Below are 20,867 nucleotides of genomic sequence, written 5' to 3'. Positions count from 1 at the left end.
ATAAAATTCAGTGCAATCAATTGCCTTCAGACATTACTTAATTAGTTAATAGAGTGCAGCTGTGAGTTTAGTCTCAGCATAAATACAGCTGTTCTGTGAAGTCCTCAGTGGTTTGTTAGAGAACACTAGTGAACAAACAGCATCATGAAGACCAAGGAACTCACCAGACAGGTCAGAGATAAAGTTGTGGAGATGTTTAAAGTTAGGTTTTACAAAACGTATCCCAAGCTTTAAGCATTACAAGGAATGCTGTTCAATCCATCAACCAAAAATAGAAAAAGGATTCTAAAACTGCAAACCTACCAAGACATGGCCTTTATCTGATAGATCAAGCAAGGACAGCACTGGTCAGAGAAGCAGCCTATAGGCCCATGGTCTTTCTGGAGGAGCTGCAGAAATCCACAGTTTAGGTGAAAGAATCTGTAGACAGGACAACTATAAGTCATGCAGCCCACAAATTTGGCCTGTATGGAAGAGTGGCAGGAAGAAAGCCACTGTTGTGGCTTTCTAACAGTATCATGCTGTAAAGACGCTTTTCTTTAGCAGGGACAGGGAAGTTGGTCAGAGATGTTGAAAAGATGGATGTAGCTAAATACAGGGCAATCCTGAAAGAAAACCTGGCGGACGATGTAAAAGACTTGAGTCTGGGAGGGAGATTCAAGATGATGGCCCCAAAACATACAGCCAGAGCTACAGTGGTATGGTTAAGATCAATTAATATTCATGTGTTAGCATGGCCCCGTCAAAGTCGTGACCTAAATACCACTGAGCATCTGTGGCAAGACATGAAAATGGTAGAGAATTGATATCGGGGGCTGAATATGTCACAGTTTTCAGATTTTTTTTTTGGTTATTTTTTTTTTATCTATGTATAATTTTCATTCCACTCCACAATTATGAGCTATTCTGTGTTGGTCGATCACTTAAAATCTCAATAAAATACATTTAAGTTTGTGGTTGTAAGGTGACAATGTGAAAGTTCAAGGGGTCTGAAAACTTTTAGTGCATCTAAAAAAACAAAATCATAGAAAAGGTATTTTATTTCAGTAATTCAGTTGAAATTGTAAAACTCATTTAGATGTTTTACACACAGAGTGATCTATTTTAATCATTTATTTATTTTATTGTTGATTATTATGGCTTACAGCAAGTGTTAATTTCACTGACGAATAAATTTCGGTATAGTTTTCAAACTACAAACTCGTCAACAAACCTTTTTTCAAGACGAAAACGAGATGACAAAAACAGCATAAAATAATAAAAACGATGACTAAATTAACTGACATTTTCATAAACTAATAAAAACAATGAAAAGGTTTGGCAGGGACGACATCCAATCAGAACTGATTTGGTTTTGTGAAAGGTAGAGACCAGTTAGGAAGAGACAAGCAGAGAGGTCATCCAATCAGTACTGGTCTCTTTTGCAGCAGAGCGGCTGGGAACGTAACAATAGACATTTAATTGGGAATTTGCATTTAGCTTAGTGCTAGGAAATCAGTGTACCATTCTTTTATTTGATATTTGCAAAATCAAATACAGTTCATTATTTCTTTTTTCATTTTTGAATATAAAAAAACAAAAAAAAGGCTTGTATTTTCTGTTTTTCATTTGATGATCCAAACAAAAATGGGAAAATTAAAATACGCATTCAGAGCCGAACTGGATTTTGATTTTTAAACTTGACTCATTTGTGTGCCTCAGAATTTACTACAACTGGAGCTAGCAGGTTTGGAGTTGAGGATGGAGAGTTTTATCTTGTTCAGAGGAACTAAACGCGTTGCGGTGAAAGAAACACACAGAGTTTACCACATCTGCACTTAGAAAACGCTCGGTCGTGCTACCTACACTAGAGTGCGCGTCTAAACCGTGTTTACGGTAGCTGTGTGGACAGTGCACGAGTCTATCAGCGAAACGAGTTTTACAGCTAAATAAACATGATTTAAACAGGTCTAATTAACCCAGAAACACCAGAAAGACTACTGTCACTGTCTATTTGTGGAACAGTGTAACATTTTGGAAATGTTTGGATTGCTATTAGCCAATCAAAAGGTTATCATATTACAGCACTAAATTCTTAAATATCTCATTCTCATGTATCCCAAATATATGGGATATGACTGTGTTATTTTGGAGTAATTGTATACCAAAAATTCTCCATTCGGTTTTATATAAAGTGCTATATATATATATATATATATATATATATATATATATATATATATATATATATATATATATAACTATCAAATCAGACAATGAAGTCCTTAGAGAAGACATTCAATACTATTAATGTCATGCATATCAAGTAATATCACTGAATCATTTTGGAGTATAAACCAGGTTTCAGAGTCCTATAAAACCAGCAAATCAAACTATTGTCAAGTGACACCATGCAATCTTTTATAAGTATCAAGTGATATCACTGTTTGTTTGAGTAATAGGATGTCAAACTTAAATTGTTCATTCAGTGGTGCATAAAGCAGATTTTGCAGTCGCATATATACAAAGTCACCATGAAATCTTTGAAGACCATAATATTTATCCCATACGTATCAATTGATGATATTGAATTATTTTGGAGTAATTGGATACCAAACTTAGGAAAAATGTATATTCGGTTGTGCATAAACCAAATTTTGGAGTCCTATATATACATTTTTCCTAAGTTTGGTATCCAATTACTCCCAAATGATACATTAACATCACTTGATATGCATCACAATAAAAGTACGGACTGTCTTCTTCAAGGATTTCAGGGTCTGACTGGATAATGTTTTTGTTTTATAGCACTTTATACAAAACCAAATGGATATCACTTGAAACATATATCTGTGATACATGAGAATGTGATCCTTAATAATTTAGTGTTGTGATATAGTTATCTTATCACTTCATATAGACATTTATAGTATGGAATGTCTTCTATAAGGATTTCATGGTCTGATTTAATTGTTTATGTTTTGGTTTTACAGCACTTCATACAAAACTGAATGGACATCACTTGAAACATATATATGGAATACATGAGAATGAGATCTTTAAGAATTTAGTGCTGTAATATATGATAACATTTGATTGGCTAATAGCACTCCAAACATTTCCAAAATCGTACACTGTTCATTAAATAAAAACTGAAAATGCAAGCCTTTATTTGTTTTTGGGTTTTATATAAAAAACGAAATAATGATTTTTTTTTTCCCCCCCGATTTTGATTCTTAATTGAATGAACGAATCATACACAGATTCCAGGATTACGTTTATGATTGTGGCATAGGTTAGGGTTAGTGAAAATGAAGGTAAATGTGTCAGGATTTGGGCCGGTGTGAAAGTAAGGTTAAGGCTATGGACAACTTTCTGATTCCCACTTTGAATACCCATACAGATCCCAAATAGACATGTTATCTGGGGTACAATCAGCCAAGTCAACTGACTCCATCTGGATGCAATTGAGCAAGGTCACATTTCAATTGTATAAACTAATATTTTAATATTATATCAAATCAAGACAAACCAAATTTATTTGTATAGCACTTTTTTACAACTGATGTTGCAAAGCATGTTTACTGAAATTAGCCAGCAGGACACAGAAAATAAGAAAAAACACTGAACATATAGTACAGAACCCCCAGTAAGCACAGAGGCAAGGAAAAACTCCCTCAGAGCTGGAGGAGGAGAAACCTACCACCCGACCACTGGTCAAACAACTTTAAAATTAATATTAAAGTTATTATTCATCCATATTGGTCTAATATATTCAGGTGTAGTCTGGCCGGACAGTGGGACAGGAGAGCCTGAACCTGATATTTACACAATTCCAATAAACTGGGAAATAATAAAATAAATGACATTGAATAAAAAATTATTTAGAATATCTCTAATATAGGCTTTGACTGAACAGTGTTCAACACAACAAAAGTTAAATTTAAAAGTACAGAAATCCTACAGACATGCAAACACCCAAATAACACAACTACAAAGACAGTTTACTGACCTGCTGTGGTTTAGACAGGGTCCAGAAGTGAGTGTGAAGTTGCTGATTAAGTTTGATTGAAAGAAATCAGAATGAACCAGAATGGTAGACAAGTTCAGACAGACAGTTTGGGTTCAGTAAAACTTAAACCAAAGCCGTCACTTTTTATGTGCGCAGCTGATCACAACTTGATACGTCATATTGTCACTCCCCACTCTGACAAAATGATGACAACCCTCAGAAGTCCATGCTAATTTAAGAAATTGTTTTTGAGAGGTCTGTGTTTTTTCCACTTGTGATAAACAGAGAGCATAAACATCTTTATCTTTCACACATCATCAGAGGTGTCATGGTGTCCCAGAAGCCCTCACACTTTGGTTAACAAATTTGATATAGATGCCACTTCATCCACTCTAGTTGTGTCATGTTCTTTCAGTCTGTGAACTTTCACTTCGTCTTTTGACACCATTTCAGCTCATATGTCTTCTGAAATTGAGTTTTAGTAGGTAGAATATATGCATTAACAAACTCTAGCGGTTTACACTGGATGTTGGTCTTTAATTCTGGACCTGAATGTTCAGAGTCCAGCAAAAGTTAATCTCCGACTCAAACACACCAGATTCAATTTACCTGTTCATTCCCAGGATTGACTGTTAATTTCCAATACTGTGCTGAACACCAGCCCTCCAGAACCAGATTTAAAGGACTTTATATGAGGGCGAGTCAGTCTGGGCAAGCAAAAAATTTCCCTGTGTTTGAAGTCCTGAATAATTAATTTTATATTTTAGTAGGCCCTGTGAATGGTAATTAATGGATTTACTTTAATTTGAGGTGTTCTTTAGTCTCTAATTTTTGGGCAATATTTGACACTAGGTGTTGGGTTCTTCAGTTCTATACTGTGAGGAATCAGAGATGGGTTTAGAACCATGATTGCATTTTGGGTTTATGTTCAGCATTAGGTTTAGGTTTACAACAAGGGTTAGGATATTAATTACTTGGGTAGATTTAGCAACCATTATGACTGTTAGAGTCAGATTAGGATCAGGGTTATGTCTAGGTTTTGGATTAAGACGAGAGTATCAGAACACTGACTGGATACCCCTATCATGAGTCTGTCACCAAGCCCAGTATCAGAATACAAACTGGATGCACTCCTTGAGGGTACATCATTAAGCCCAATATAGTGATTTGGAACACAGCTGTAAATGTACATAGAACATATTGTATATGTAATTGTGTTACACTCTGGCCTACCCAGCAGGCCACCAACATCAATAAATGTTAATGTCAGGTTAAATGTTGATCATAACTGTAAGGGCTCACCCAGGAAGGGAATCAAACTTAGGTTATTTGATGACAACCCAACCACCTTACTGGTTGAGCTACCTAGTAAAGGCCACTCTTCTAGCCAAAGCAGCTGTGGTGAGAAATGGTAGGGATTGTTTTAGAGGAGGTGGGTCCAAAAAGGAGGTAGAAAACCAAAGAACAACCTGCACCCAATGTGGGGGTTTTAGCGGGAAAAAGAGAACAAAGGATGCCAGGAGGAGGCTGGCTTTCCCAGGGGTAGGGAAAAATAGTTACAAACAAAACAAAATGGCTCCTCCAACAAAAGGAAAACTGAAAAACTGAGAGAGGGGAAAATAAAGGAGAAAAGGAAGGCATAGCCTTTTACACATAAATTATTTATTTATTTATTACTCTTTCTTTTTCTCTCTCTTTGTTGAGAGGAAGGGAAAAGGAGGGAAAGAAAGAAATTATGTCTCAGGGACTCAAGAGCTCGAAAGTATAAGGAATAGTAGCCACTTGGCCACTCGCACACACTCACACACACACACAAAGACACAGCAATTGCTGGTCTTTGTTCCTCACTCTTTTAAAACCAACCCACAGGTGTTCCTGATTAGGCCTGATTGCTACCTGAGGCTGCCCGTTGCCCCCATCTGGTGGTCGGAGGGCGCCTAGCCCTGGAGCCAGCCCTTACAATAACATAAGATGACAAAAAATTAACGTCAGGGTTATCTTGCAGGGTAACCTAATCTTCGTATCTACGGTATTGACGCCATCTTCCTTTAATCAGCCCCTCAACTTAGTGGCCTTCTGCAAGTCTGGTGAAAAATCTTCTATTCTGCGTCCTGTTCCTCTCATTGAAGTCCAGTCTCTAAGATCTCTATTCCGAGACCGGGTCATGTTGGCATTCAAAGCCCAAGAGCAAAATTGACCTAGGGAAAGAGTGTGTTAATTGACTCTTTCTGGGAGAAAAAAAAACTAAACATTTCCATCTAATCTACATATTTCCAGATATGTAAAGGATAACAGATGTGGCCTGATTTAATATCCTGGTGTACCTCTTAGTGATTTTGAACGCTAGATATTTTGCAATATGAACATACTGATAAATATGCTCAGCATCTAGACCCCTCATCAGCCAGCCGCCAACTTTGTGTGATGTGAATAAGAAGCGTGGACTGATAAGGGCTGAACTGTATTGTCTTTAGTCATGAATCTGTGTTCTGTTGGGGATCTGACATTTGTTGGGATAGAGTATGGTACCTGAAGAGCAACAGTTGATCTACTAGTAGTGGCCTCAGCTAGATAATGCTCGACCACACACAGCCAAGGTACTCTTCTAGGGGTTCTCCAACAGATTGCAACATTTGCTTTGCCTGCCTGGTTGCCATATGAATTTTAATTTATTATTATTTTACAGTTGGGATGCCAGCTTTAGCAACCTACAAGTGCAAGCAGGATCTACAGGCCCAGTTGCAACATCTGTGTAAATTTGCTGCAGGATACTATATGGAACCTGTATGCCTCCATGCCAATCCGACCAACAGGGTACAAGACAGGGCTGCACAATTTGTACAAAATATATAATTACGAATTTTTCAAAGAATATTGCAATTTAAATTGTGATTATGTTTAATCCATTAAACCCTAAACCTGGATTAGTGGTTATGATATGCTGGGCTGTACGCCCTACTACACATCACCAGGGTTCAGCTCCCAAACCTTCTGGGTTTATACACCAGCTGCTGCCTGAAAAAATCTAGAGGGCCCCCACCCACCCAAGCCTCTGAATGTTCTTATAGGTTCAGGATCATGAATACCAGAACCAGTTGGTTCTGCAACAGATTCTTTTCAGTAATTTTGTAGGACACAGTTCTGTCTGACTCATCACAGCCCACCTAACCTGTCCAAAGATACTACTATCCCATGCAAACTCTGAAAGTGCTTTATGGAATAAAAAAAGGGAAAAAAAACGCAGCTTTTCATTCTTCGAATGAAACATGACTGTGTGGGTGATGTCTTGGTTTAATGGTTTATCAGTATTCTTCACGCCTTGATCCCAACACTTGGTTATTCAGTTTATTTCTGGGATTTTTATATTCACACCATCTCTGGCTGTATCAGCTCTGTTAACCACTCACTGCCATGTTGCCCTCTGGCTGTTTTGGCCTGTTCTCCCAGTCTATTTTAGGTACTGGTTTAGTGACCAACATCACTGTTTATCCTCTTAAATTGTTCAAAACATGTGCGTTGTGCCACAACAGTATACGTTTACTTCTGCTTCTCTACCAAGGACACGAAAGTTTACATATCATTACCTCTAGTGTAACAGTAGCCTCTATTTATCATGCGATACAAAAATAAAAAGCCTCTCCAGCGCATATAAGCTTTGATTCAGCACATACCTCTTAACTATGCACAATACAGCTTTCTAATGTGCAATATATATATTTTGACAATATTTTTAATACTTCGGTGTTAATGTGTTCTACTTTTGTGTCTTTCTGTCCCCCTACTGCTGAATCACTGTGTAGCTAATGAAGAATTATCTTTTCTCAGTTAGCTGGGCAACTTCATGTTTTCTTACGTGTGGGTCAGTATCAGAATATTGTACCTATTTTGGCCTTGGCCCTCAGCAATGGAGCAAATAATGTGTTATTGACTCATACAAAGCTATAAAAATGCTTTAAATGTAAATATATGCTGTAATACCTACTACCTACTACTGAAACCTGCATTTTTTGTCTGGGAAAAGGTTTAGATGTATTAGAACAATGCACTACACTATGCATTTTAGCTCTATATTAAAGTAATGTTTTATTCTGGGCTTGATTTTACAGACATTTGGCAAATATTTCATAGATAATGTCCCCTGTTGGTTAATCCAGATGATCGAAAAACGGAATAAAGGACTTAAAAGGAGAATAAAATAAAGTATGCATAGAAACGGATACAGGACTACAGTCTGTAAATAAAACTACAAAGTGCACCTATATGATCAGTGGAGCTGAAAATTTGATAATGGGTTCAAAAACAAGGCAGCAGGTTCTGTTTACTGACATTTAAGTTGACTGTTCTTTACACTGAAAGTAATTTTTCTCATCAATGCTTTTGAGTTAAAAACCACCTCACCTCACAGATCACTTACAAGAAAGCCCTTATACAGAGGGGCTAACACATCTTCTTCTTGGTGATTTACACATGTACACTTTAAATCAGGACTTGTAGATTCAGAAATATTCCATGATTCCAAAAATGAAAATGAAAATATGAAATAAAACACAAAATAATTTGATTTAAAGCTGTGATGATCCTTTGAAATGAGGAGGTTTTATAGAATTTTTTCATTTTAATTTGTGTTTTGGCATGCAGAACTGAAATCATGACGATTGTGTTATTGTCCAAATATTTCTGAACCTAACTGTATATGTAGGCCTGGACAATAATTCGGTATCGGTATTTATCGCGATAAGAAATGTTTCAATAACGGTGATATCAGTTTTGTGGTATATCGATATGTATTAGAATCACGGACAGGCGTTTTTTACTGGCGTCAGCTCGCCGCAGAGCTCAACACATTCAGCCCCCGTAGCTGGGCTACGTCAGTGCGTGATGACGTAACCACATAGGCACGTAGCCAAATAGGCTAGGCTAGGCAAGGCTAGGTTAAAATGGCTAGGCTCGGGTCCGCTTCGCTACGCAGCACGGAGCCGGGACGAGTGGATCCAAGGCTAAGGTAGACTCGATTCGGTCGGCCCCGGATCCTCGAGGCCGGCCGCGGGTCCGCTCGCGGGTCAGCTCGCTCGGCCGCGGGCCCGCTCGCTCGGCCGCGGGTCCTCGAGACCGGCCGTGGGTCCGCTCCCTTGCCGCTTTGCTGCAAATTGTGCCGGAGTGTGCAGCCGACCAGCAGCGGTAATGTTAATACATCTAATCTGTTCCACCACTTCAGGCAACTCCACTACATACAATATTTTTCTTATAACGTTACTGACTGAAGCACTTTTATAGCTTATGTTGTAACTAAGTTATTCATAGTTGATAAAGCCTGTAGGTTTGTTTATTTGACGGGAAAATCTTGTTGCTTTTATGTATATAAAGGCTTCTTGTGTTCTTTATCCTAGTTGAAACACTTGTTTTAATCTGTTAAATTTGTTCACAAAGAATAAGAAGCTCTGCCTCTGTTGTAATTTAAAGTTATTTTTATTGGTAATAGTTATATAGGCTTATGTTTGACAGGGATGTCATGTTATTATTTTGCTATATGCAAATAATATTGGGCATTCATTTATTTTGACTACTTTTATTTCTAAAGTATTCAAGTTTTTGTGAAAGGAGGTTTCAATGTCTTAAATTAAAATTCAGACAGTAGTACGTACAGATAGATAGATAGATAGGTAGATAGATAGAGAGATAGATAGGTAGATAGATAGATAGATAGATAGATAGATAGATAGATAGATAGATAGATAGATAGATAGATAGATACTTTATTGATCCCTGAGTAAGAGTTAGAATATCATTGAAAAGTTACTTTACTCTATTTCAGTAATTCAGTTCAAAATGTGAAACTCATCTATAGATAGATAGATAGATAGATAGATAGACAGATAGACAGATAGATAGATAGATGTGCATATAATGAGGGTATCTGATGCCAGCAATACAAAAAGTGCAAATACACAGTTATATAATATTTTAAATTCGCAGTGCTGCAGGGATTGCAGGGCTTCTTAGCAGTTTTCTGAGGCCTTCAAAGTATTTATATCAATATCGAAATTATATCGTATCGACCGAAATTTAAGGAATATATCGTGATATAAATTTTGGCCATATCGTCCAGCACTATGTATATGTAAATTAAGATTTATATGCTTATATTAAGCAAAGAAATTTTACCAATGGGATAAGACAGATTTATCTTAGTAAGATTTATTTAAATATGTCTCAAAAATTACTTGACTGGTGACTTTTTGTGCTTATTTTTACATTTAGTATCTTAAAAGTTTGCAAAATTATGTCAAACTTCATTAGATGTTCACAGATGTCTAAAAGGAGAAACAAACAAAAGAAATGAGAAAAAAATATTGGACTAGGCCTTCATCTATTGAACAAATTGATCCAATATTGCATATGTGAGCAGAAGTGTGTAAACCTTTTAAGATAAGCAGATCACTGAATTTTAGCAGTAAGAGTAGTTTAGCTTTTAAATGGACTAATCTAATATGATATTTACATTTAACAAATAACACTTTATTCAAAAGGGCTTTAACATATACTTATGGTGATGTTGTTAAATTCTGTTCTCATGATACAGATGACTGTACAGCTGGGATCATGGGCTCACAGCTGTGAAGCTCACACCTTTTTACCAGCACAGGACATGCAGTTTATTTCTGTGGTTTTATATTCACACAATCTGTCCTCGTCAGCTTTGTTAAACACTTGCTTGTTCACTTATTCTTTTCAGCTTCTAATTGAGTGACCAACGGTTTGTGAAACGGTTTGTTTAAATATAAGTTCATAATTTATAAAGGTAAACTGATTTCATGTTCATTATATAAAGATACTATTTATTTTCAACTTTGTTTTACTTTTGATAGTATATGACTTTTACAGTGCATAAAAATAAATTGCAATTTGAACGGCTGTACTAACAAAGAAATATGACACATGTTGGAAAGATATAAGAAAGCAAAGACTGACCTGTCAGAATATTCTCCTCAGGCCTCTTAAAATAATATGCTAAGGCCTCAAAGGCCAGTTTGCACCATCTAGATGACTATGCTGTGCTACACTGTTAGGAGACCTTGCGCTAGATTTCTAACACTGCATTGACTCGTCTCATTAAATGAATTAACCTAAAAAGTTGCCAGAAATGTAAATCGCATAGGTTTTGAATGAAGCTGTGTTCAGGGCTTTGCTTAGGCCACTTCAGTCTCACAAAATCTGAAAAAAATATTTTGATATGACTTTAATTTGCACATTGATTTGTTCTGGAATCTGTAATGATTTTTCTTTGTGTTTTTTTTGTACTTTGTGGCACAGTTAAACCATGCAACTGTGTGAACCATAGACTGTGTATAGCTGGACAGAGCATCATCTCTCAAAAGTGAAGCCACCACAGGTCGGGCGCCCCCTGCTGTTCGGTTTCAGAAAGCTGTGTAACTCCACCCATCCCCATAGGTTTCAATGGCAAAACAGACAACTTTCAATCACGTTTTTTTCTAATATACTGTAATTCTACCTCCATTATTTAAATGCAACAGCTAGTGCCACCCCTGCCTATATCGTAAAATTTTTATATCCCCACAGAATTCGGTTTTTAAAACGTTATTCAGCTCTATTCAAAAAAGGTGTGGTTATGGTAAAAGGGCTGCTTATGGGCGGGACCAATAACAGACCGTCAGCTCCGCACCGCTCCGCTCTTCAGCCTGTGAACCCCATTATGGGATTAATAAATATCTTATTAATAATGCTAATTATTTTAATAATAAACAGAGATTGATGCAGAGTAATGCATAATTATTTATTTCAAATGTAATTCCAGTATTTGCTAAAATATTAAAGAAATGCAGAGGCAAAGAAAAGCAAACAAATGATAACAAATAATATAACACAAATAAGAAAAATATAAAATAAATTCATAAATTCTCTGTAACACGCACTTAAACATAAGCTTTTTAATCATCCAGCTCTCATGTTCAGAAAACACAGCAGTTATTATACACTTACATGTCAAAATTCATTGGACAGCATCCAGACTACCTCAATGCCACACCCCAATGCACAAACCATGCTTCAATGCGTTAAAAGACTGATGTTCCAAATTTTGCAATACAAGAGTTGTGATTTGCACTTATTAATTATTTAATTGTATGTCTAATTTTTTTTTTTTGAAAAACAGCCCTGATGCCAATCTTTATTCTGCATCTGCTACATAAAGTAAAATACCGTACAATGAAGAATAAACTAAATGGTTATAGTGATTTTTTTATGATTTAAGGGTACAGTTGGTCTGTCTTCATGTTCATTGTTATTTGTGAGAGTAAACTGAATGAATCAAAATTCAACGATTAACCATTGTATGTAAAAAATAAAAACAAAATACATGCACACTACAATGTCATTTAAAAACACATTACATTGAGCTGTAATTAACAAATATAATTAAATGAGTGAATTACAAAACAGAAAAATGTACTGAAATAATGCAAAAAACAACAAAAAAAAAACAAGTTCATATTCAAAAAGTTTTAAAAGTTCAGAAATCAATATTTGGTGGAATAACCCTGTTTTTTAATCAGTTTTCATGCATCTTGGCATGTTCTCCTCCACCAGTCTTACACACTGCTTTTGGATAACTTTGCCACTTCTGGTTTAATGGCTTGTGATCATCCATCTTGCTCTTGATTTTATTCCAGAGGTCTTCAATTTGGTAAAATAAAAAAAACGAAAAAAACAAACAAACTAATTTTTAAGTAATCTCTATTTTTTTTCCAGAGCTGTATATCATTGGTTATGAGATGGGCTCTGACAACCACATATACAGTTAGTCCAGTAATGTGTACTAAAGTACCACATACCTGTAATTAAAGACAATCAGGAAAACATAAAACATAAAATGAACTCTCTCGGACCAGTTTTCCAGTCCCTGCTGCTGAAAAACATCCCCACAGCATGATGCTTCCACTTCCGCTCATCAGAAAAGCATTTTATTTTTTTCTTTCATTATCGTTCATTAAAGTTCAAACAACCTCACAGGCCAGATGTTTCATGCTTTTCACCTATTGCGACCCCTGTGTTAAGGAATGCATAAGAGACCCATAACAAGCAGAACAGTGCTAATGAGGACTCCCACTACTTGAAATGATGCAACACCAGAGCTTTGTTCTTAAAGTTTTGTTACTGTTCTTCTTATTCTTCTTCTTATTATTATTCCGCGCTCAAATTTCTATATGCATCTCCTCCCACAGCTTTTGACGTAGAATCACGGAATTTTGCAGTATCATAGGACCTATGCTTTTTGAAGCAATATATCATACGGTTTTCGTAAAAACTTAAACGAAACGTGCGCTTTTTTCCATAGGAAATGAAAAGGGGACAATACAAAGCCGAAATTCGGCTGGTTTATAGAACTTATTGGGCTCTTTTCGAAATGATACGTCGTACGGTTTTCATAAAATTGTCGTACTTATAGGACTTTTTGACCACCCCACACCACACACTCCACACCACCCCACACCACACACACTCCACACCACACATACCCCAGACTACACACCAAACACACTCCACCCCATACACCACACACACTCCACACCACATATCCCCCACACCACACACCATACACACTCCACCCCATACACCACACACACTCCACACCACATATACCACACACTACACACCATACACACTCCACCCCATACACCACACACACTCCACACCACATATACCACACACCATACACACTCCACCCCATACACCACACACACTCCACACCACAAATACCACACACCATACACACTCCACCCCATACACCACACACACTCCACACCACACATACCCCACACTACACACCAAACACACTCCACCCCATACACCACACACACTCCACACCACATATACCACACACCATACACACTCCACCACATACACCACACACACCCCACACCACACACACTCCAGACCACACACACTCCACACCACACAAACTCTACACACTACACCACACCACACACACTCTACACACCACACACACCCCACACCACACATACTCCACACCACCCCACACCACACCACTCCACACCACACACACTCCACACCACACACAATCCACACCACACATACCCCACACTACACACCAAACACACTACACCACACCACACACACTCTACACACCACACACACCCCACACCACACATACTCCACACCACACCACACCACCCCACACCACACACACTCCACACCACACACACTCTACACCACACACAATCCACACCACACATACCCCACACTACACACCAAACACACTCCACCCCATACACCACACACACTCCACACCACATATACCACACACCATACACACTCCACCACATACACCACACACACCCCACACCACACACACTCCAGACCACACACACTCCACACCACACAAACTCTACACACTACACCACACCACACACTCTACACACCACACACCCCACACCACACATACTCCACACCACCCCACACCACACCACCCCACACCACACCACTCCACACCGCACACACTCCACACCACACACAATCCACACCACACATACCCCACACTACACACCAAATACACTCCACCCCATACACCACACACACTCCACGCCACATATCCCCCACACCACACACCATACACACTCCACCCCATACACCACACACACTCCACACCACACAAACTCTACACACCACACCACACACACACCACACCACGCCCCACTACACACCACACACACCACACAAACTCCACACAATACACACCACACACCACACCCCACACACTCTGCACAACACACCACCCACCACCACACATACTCCACACCACACCCCACTACACACCACACACACTACACACGCCACACACCACACCACCCAACACCACACATACTCCACACCACACAATCCACACCACACACCATACCCCACACATTCTGCACACCACACCAACCCAACACCACACCCCACTACACACCACACACACTACACACCCCACACACACTCTACACATCACACCACACACACTCCACACCACACACACCCCACACAAACTCTACACACCACACCACACAATCCACACCCCACACACTCTGCACACCACACCACCCCACACCACACACACTCCACACCACACATACCCCACACCAAACACCCCACACCACACACACTCCTCATCACACAAACTCCACAGCCCACACCACACTACACACACTCCACACCACACACTACACACACTCCACACCACAAATACTCCACACCACACATACCCCACACCAAACACCCCACACCACACACACTCCTCATCACACAAACTCCACAGCCCACACCACACCACACACACTCCACACACCACACACACTCCACACCACACACTACACACACTCCACACCACACATAACCCACACTACACACCAAACACACTCCACCCCATACACCACACACACTCCACACACCACACACCATACACACTCCACCCCATACACCACACACACTCCACACCACATATACTCCACACCACACACTCCCCAAACTACACACACTCCACACCACACATACTCCACACACCCCACACAAACTCTACACACCACACCACACACTCCACACCACACACTGCACACCTCACACACCCAAACACACAGTCCACACTCCACACCACACACAGCCGACACTCCACACACACTCACACCCCACACACAGTCCACACATCACACCCAACAAAGTCCACACTCCACACCACACACACTCCACATCCCACTCCACACCACTTAACACCACACACCCCACACTACACACACCACACACCCCACACTACACACACCACACACAAGTTAATAACTATTTGACAAGCCAACTTAAAGTTCGTTCACAAACTTTACCTTTTCTAGTTTTCTTAGTGTTTTGGTTTTACTGCACCGGAGGTTGCTCTTCTTACCAACACTTTTGAGCTCATAAACCACATTTTATGTGTCTGTCCGTTTGTGTGGACAGCAGTCACACGAAAGATCTCGTACGGAGGAATCAGCACCTCTTTCTCATGTTTCACTGTAGAGTATTTTCCCAGTTTAGCTCCTGAACAAGTTTTAATTTGGAAACAGGAAACGCTACCAAATTGAATAAGATCATGTTTCAAAGAGGTGGAAGTGAAACTTTAGACATTTCGAAACCCAAGTAATCCAACCTCTCAGCAAATTTACAGTCTTTAGTTTTTTATTCAGTTGGTACAAACATCACTGAATAGGACAGACCCAATTTCCATTTCTCTTGGCCTCTGCAACAAAAATATAAAAAAAGAGATATTTGCTGGTAAAGGATGTCTAATTTTACCAAAAAGCCAGCTGTGAGGTTACTGGCAGGTTGCAAAGTACAGAATAAATCTAATTATTGTCTGACTCATGTAATACATGTAATGTATATAAACACACTCCCTAACAGCATCAATCTAACTTAGACATATACTACTGCTCAAAATCTGGGCATCCCACTCCTATTTCTGTCCTGGTTTAGGCCAGTTTGTGCTACTGGAGTAAAGGGATTAGTTAACAGCATTGTAATATATTTTCAATTGCCTTCCTTTCTTAACACAAGAATTAACTGAAGGGTCTTAAAGAAAACGGTTTCTTTCCTGCCATTTTCAGTCTGCAAGCAAGCAAATGACTGCTGATGCTTCAGATTAGGGTTGTAACAAGTAGTTGATCTAATCTATAAAGTAGACATTAAAAATGTATCAACATGCTGTTAATGTGTGATGGCTCACAGTACACCCCAATGTGGAGAAATGTATGGTAGGGGTAATGGGCTCACACACCTTGCTTGCTCTCTGTCTCTCCAAAAATATCTAACACACCAGATAAGGGACAAGATTCAAATACTCACATACTCTTAGTTCATTTATCCACTTAAACATATTCTCAATATTTATTAATTCCACATATTGTGCTTAAGCTGTCTTTGAGGTGATAGAGAGCAAGAGAGCAGGTTTACCATGAGCTACAGAGCAGGGTTGCCAGGGCCAGTAAAAATATAATTTATACCAGGAGAATTGATAACAGGACTACATGCAAAACATTGTTTAATTTCTTTAAAAGACATTCGATACCTTTAAATAGACAACATTGTTTGTGAGCTGCATGAAAATGTGTTTATCAAAATTTGCAAGTGACCCCAAACATTTGAGAGGTAGTGTATAAAAACTTTTGTTATAAAACTGATATTTTATGAAGGATGCCACTGAATATTCAGTAACTGTAATTTACAATGTGTTTTTAGTGTGCTTGACTGTTCCCTCTGCAGAGCACTGGTCAGGACAGGACTCTGGACATGGCTGACAACTCTGTGGACGACTCTTTTAAAGGTTGCACTAAGAAGATGTATGACTTTGTCATAAATAAGTACATTAAAAACGAAACCGGTTGTAAAACTGCCTGGGATGAGGCACTTAACAACAGTACCAAAGGCAAACTGGGAAAATACCAGTCTGCTGCCATCTATCTGTACACACTAGACAAATCCATTTACCCACAGTGCTCACATGTCAAGCTCAATGATGCTTGTCGTTACGGAAGGCAGGCATATGTGTCGGGTCCACACTTTCACATTGAGGAAGCCAACTCCAGCCCAGTCACTACACTCTTTTTGCTTCTGTTTTGTCGAGTTTATTATATTTTATTTTGTCCCTGTTGTAAATCTGTCTGCACTTGAGTCCCCCCTGGTGGAGGTTTCTGTTAGGGAGTTAAGATAAACGTAGCAACAATTCAGAGAGAATTCTCATCCTGTATAAGGATTGCTGCCCTGTTTTGGACATTTGGTTTAATTAACCACAGAAATAAAAGTGTAAAGCTAGCAAAATATCAGTTTTTATATATTATTTAATAATGTATAGAGATCTATCAGTAGTAGGGGTGTAATGGTACGTGTATTCTTTACAAACCCTCTCTCTCTCTCTTTCTCTTTACTCTGGGATATTATGATACAGTACAAAATGATCTAGTCTGCCAGACCTTAACCACACTGCCTCACAATAATTAAGTGATTATATATCTGTGCTAGATTTAGAAATGGGTTTGTTAAGGGTTTCTCAGTTTACGCAGCTGGATGATATTGAAAAATTCCATATCGTGATATATGATTTTTCCCATATTGCCCAGCACTATGATGAACAATAATAAGAAGAACTATTAACAGCATATTTAAGGAGATAATGGCAAAAAATCTCCAAATAAACACTGTAATAATAAAAACCTTAAAGAAATGTAACAATTAAACAAAAACAAATGATAGGATATCTATGCTCAAACTTAAAACAACAATTAAACACAGTGTAAAACAGAAATTTAAAAGTATTTTAATTCTTCAGACACACTTACACAGTAAGATATTTACTGACCTGCTGTGGTGAGGACAGTTCCAGCACTGAGCTCGAGCTTGCTGATGATGTTGGCTTCAAGATTTTAGAATAAAGAAGAGCACAGCACTTAAATACCTGTGATAGATTTAGAAATGGGTTTGTCAGTTCTGCTTTTTACTAATTTGTTATGCAAAGGTGACCAAAAGCATCTTTATCTTTTACAAACAGGCCTGCCATTATATTTATTTCTGTGGAAAGGAAATAGACTTAGAAATCATTGTGATAATCTATTTTTGTAATTTTAAGACATTTTATGCCGCTGATAATCTGCTTGCACAATAATCCAGTTTCAGTTTTCTAAAGCTTAACTTTGGGGTTTCACTGTAAAAAGTAATTGTCAAAAAGGTAATTGTTATTTTGAAATGTATTTTTTTTAAAGACGTTTCTTTGGCTGTGTAATAAGTAACGCTATCTGTGAGCCTGTGCCGTTTTGTGTCTTCACATTTACATGAAGGCAGTTTAGCAAAAGCATCTGTAATTTCTAACTGTCAGGAATTCACCTCTCCGACTGTGTGTTTCTGTGTTTGCACACCTGAAGGTTTAAAGCAAGTTTAATGTGTGTGCTGTATCTTTTACATTTGGTCCAGTTGGTTTCGGTTCCACATTGCAGTTTATTGAGAAGAGCACGTGTCTGATGATGTAAACCATGACCACAGCAAGATTTCAGTTTAAAACTAATGGTAATTCTATAGACACAATAAAACCATGAATACAGATTGAACTAAAATGCCTGAACAGACATGTTCACACGTTTATATATGTGGTATGGTCATGCATCACCCTGAAGAAGAGCTTAGCACTTCTATACCAAGGCTAGGAATAGAAGTAAAAAAAAAATCTGCATTTTATTATTTGTTACACAGTGGTGACAAAAAGCATATTTTTCCTCTACACATTGGTCTGTCATGATAGATATTTTTGTTGGGAGTAAATAATCTCATAAATGACTGCAATATTGACCAAAAGAGGTGGTCGTCTCAATCCACCTTCACCATAATTCAGTTTGTTTGTAGTATTAAAACGTATGTGTGTGTGTGTGTGTGTGCGTGTGCGTGTGTTTAATTTATTTGTATTTGCAGTTTAGTAATGTATGTTGTGAATTTAAAAACATAACTTATCTATACAAGGAAACCGATTGGTCATTCGTTATTAAGTGAAATGTCTTGTATTCTCTTGTGCCATTTGAATTTTTCTTTAACCAAGCAAAAATGTTTTATCCGATTAGTCAATTAATCGAATCAATTTTTCAGTAGAGTACCCGAATACAAAAAGAATCGATAGCTGCAGCCCTAAGTACATTACTTAATATATAAATAATGTACAAGTTGAATGTCCTCCAGATATTTACTGCGGTGTTTTCAGATGATTCTTCTTCACTGAGTTACTAATACTGTTTAGAATTTTTAATCATCCATGAGAAATGATTTACAATAAACCTTTATCAATGTAAGATCAAGTTTAATGTAAGAGGGTTTAGTAAGAGACCTCTCACTCTGTCACGTGGTCCCTGTCTGTTCTCGTGTTTCTGTGTTTATTTACCTTTTTCTGTGCCTGTCTCTGCTTGTGCCTGTGAGTGTGTCTCCCACGTGATCCGTGCTCCTCAGTGTTTCTTGCCCTCACCTGTGTATCATTTGTAACTCCGCCCCTTAGCCCCAGGTGTTCTCTGTTTCCCGTGTGTGTTACACTATTTATAGTCCGTGCTCCCTTTCCCTCGTGTCGGTTCTTGTGCTTTGTTAGCCTGTTGTGGTTGCGTCTCTGTGTCTCATGTTTCTTGTTTTCAGTTTAGTTTCCGTTTATTTGTTTATTTTTGTCTTTTGTTATCTGTATAATAAATACACTCGCATTTGCATCCGCTCTCCTCGTCCCTCCTTCACGCACCCTGACAGAAGAACCGACCAAACAATGGATGCAGCGAGTGGCGTCTACCTGGGATCCAGATTGGCGATCCGCCGCTCCTCCCTTTCTCGCGGCGTGCTGGAGGAGCAGCCCTCTCTTAACTCCTCAGCTAGCCGGCGCCGGAGGAGGAAAAGACGGCAGCGGCATTCTCAGCGCTCCCGCTCGCCTGAGGAGGACCCTCTCAAGGAGGGAGCACTTTTTGGGGGGGCGCACCGTGTTGGCAGGGACGCAGGTTGTGAGGAGTCTTATTTCTGGGATTATGTAGACTTCCTCACACCTGCGTCCAGCTCGGAGGAGGAGGAGGGAGATTACCTCCCTACACCAGCCCGTCTGCCGTTGCCTCCAGGGGCAGTCCTGCCTCCCGCATGCCTTTGTCCGCCCTGGTTCCTGACCGGCGACCCAGCGCCCTCCGAGCCGGACTTCACCGGCGACCCAGCGCCCTCCGAGCCGGACTTCGGCGGCGACCCAGCGCCCTCCGAGCCGGACTTCACCGGCGGACCAGCGCTCCCCGCGCCGGACTTCACCGGCGACCCAGCGCTCCCCGCGCCGGACTTCACCGGCGACCCA

This window comes from Astyanax mexicanus, chromosome 7, assembly GCF_023375975.1.
Source record: "Astyanax mexicanus isolate ESR-SI-001 chromosome 7, AstMex3_surface, whole genome shotgun sequence".
NCBI lineage: Eukaryota > Metazoa > Chordata > Actinopteri > Characiformes > Acestrorhamphidae > Astyanax > Astyanax mexicanus.
The sequence above is the reverse complement of the archived record's forward strand: the minus strand, read 5'-3'. Positions refer to the sequence as shown.